The sequence below is a fragment of the Canis lupus genome, chromosome 15, assembly GCF_003254725.2.
Source record: "Canis lupus dingo isolate Sandy chromosome 15, ASM325472v2, whole genome shotgun sequence".
NCBI classification, from domain to species: domain Eukaryota; kingdom Metazoa; phylum Chordata; class Mammalia; order Carnivora; family Canidae; genus Canis; species Canis lupus.
The window spans coordinates 62,980,149-62,982,412 of NC_064257.1; positions in this window are offsets into that span (position 1 = coordinate 62,980,149).

Here is a 2,264-nt window from a genome sequence, read left to right on the forward strand (position 1 = left end):
TTAAAGGGGGTTCAGTGGAGGCTTCAGTGGTAATAAAAAATGATTTAAATCGGCATTTAGGTTCTGGTTACACAGATAAGCTCGTTTATTCTAAATTCAAATTGTCTATGCGTGAGTTTATGTCTTTCTCATGTATGTGTGTTTTACATTATTTTTTAAAAGATCAGAAGAATTTCGCTGAAGTGTATTTAGAGTGTAAGTCAACATGCAATTTAAAAAAAATGCACATATGGCTTCAAGATAATTTATATTGTGTAATGTGAACCATAAGCACATGAAACCAAGTAAGTGAACGACAGGTCAGTCCAAATCGGAATGTCCCTTAAGGCAGATGGAAATATCTCATGCATGAAAAATGCCCCAAATTTGAGGGACACAGGAGCGTCTTCTTTCCTCTCTCACCTGTTTGGTGTCCTCTGGACCTTATTTCCGTGACGGCAAAGTGCCCCCAGGCCACATCACTGACCTTCCAACTCCCCTTTGGCAGCGTGACCCTGTTTTCCCGAGTTTTCTGCGTCCGGCAGCGGGCTAGCCGTCGAGTCCTGGGACTGTCTTACAAGATCTCTGGCTCTGTTGTTGCCCCTCCTCCTCTGCCTTTCTTCAAATCTCATGACAATAATCTTTGATCTTGCCTCAACCGTCACTGTCAGATTCTATTTCCTGAAGCATGGATTGAATTGTGCCCCGCCCCCAAACAATTTTTGTGATTATTACCTTTTTATGGGCAAAACCGTAATCAACTTGAAAGTCTGCTCCATCAAAGTGAGCTCCCAACTTTCCCACGATCACCGTCTCTTTGCTTACTCTTCCATCTGGGAGATTCTTCTACCCAAAGCCCACGACCATATGACTAAATTTCCATTATTTCATAATTTGTATATCATCCAGCAACACTCTCACACGTCCATGTTCTTTACACTGATCCTATGCCAATGTTCTTCTCTTTTGACACATACCTCATTCTGCCTTTTTCTGTTACTTATTTACACATGTGAACGTCTAGATGGGCAAAGAGTAAGAGACAAGGAAAGATTCTTGATTTTCAAGACCTTAGTCTAGAATGCCCCCTTCTTGACCTCAAGCTGCATCATCTATGCCTGATTTTGAACAACCTCCATCTCTTCTTTTCTGGACTAGATACTTGAAGCTCTTTTGTATTTATTATTATTCTTTTCTATTTCGTCATTACATCCATTACTTGCCTTAACTTTCTTAGCCATTACCTTTGGATCTCCTATAATTTGCCTGTTACCGTCACAATATATGCCTTCAACTGAATGCATATCATGTAATATTATGATAAATCTGCATTTTATATTTTGACCTAAGCAACTAATTGAAATATAAAACAGCATAGAGCCAGAAACCTCTTGCCTTCCACCCAGTTTTAATCCCTATTGTTAGGCAATGTCCTTTAATCTGTAATGTCCATTATTCTGTAATTAACGACAGAAACTTCCAACATGCACAATAGTGCATTAATAGTTCCATTAATGCAAAAAAGTACAGAAAACATAGCACAGTATTTTTAGATCAATTCCCTATTTTTTCATCTAAAATACGGATGAAGGAAGAGTGATTGTCATTGTAGTCTTAACGGATGGTATTTAGAATCCAGTTATGCTTTGCTAAGTAACCCCACAAATTAAATGATAACTTAATACACATTATCCTAGAACGTGAATATGGAGAAATCCCCGTAGGGACTTTGCAGAGGCAAATAAAAAAGCACTTCTTGAGGATATCTCCAGAAGCTGAGAAAAAAGTGGGATTCTTATGGGGGGAACCTCCACTGAATGAAATAACAGACAAAATAACTACACACCCAGGAAAACCCACAGCTAGGGATTGTATAAATCCTAGCAATGACGTCTGGCCATTAAAAATTTTTCCTTTGGAAGTTCACGATATTTGGTTATACTGAATCTTCTGACTCTGTTACGTCATACGGATCCTCAGATACATTCCTGTGTCCCCACCCAAGATCATTTTTGCAGACCTTTGTTTCTGTGTCCTAACTACTCAGCTGGGAGGCCTAAATCACATTTAAAGGGATGCGGGAGCTCTAATCAGATCCTCCTCAACCATGAAATTTAATTCCAAATCTATTTGTATATTGTTTTGGTCTCTCAGACTGGAGATTAGCCTCTTCATCAGAAAGAATAGAAGCTAAACAGAAATGTGAAATTTTCCCCCCGTCATCCGTTAACTTATCGGCTATCTCCGATTGTGCACTTCTTTCATGTGTGAAGCAGAACTGAAAG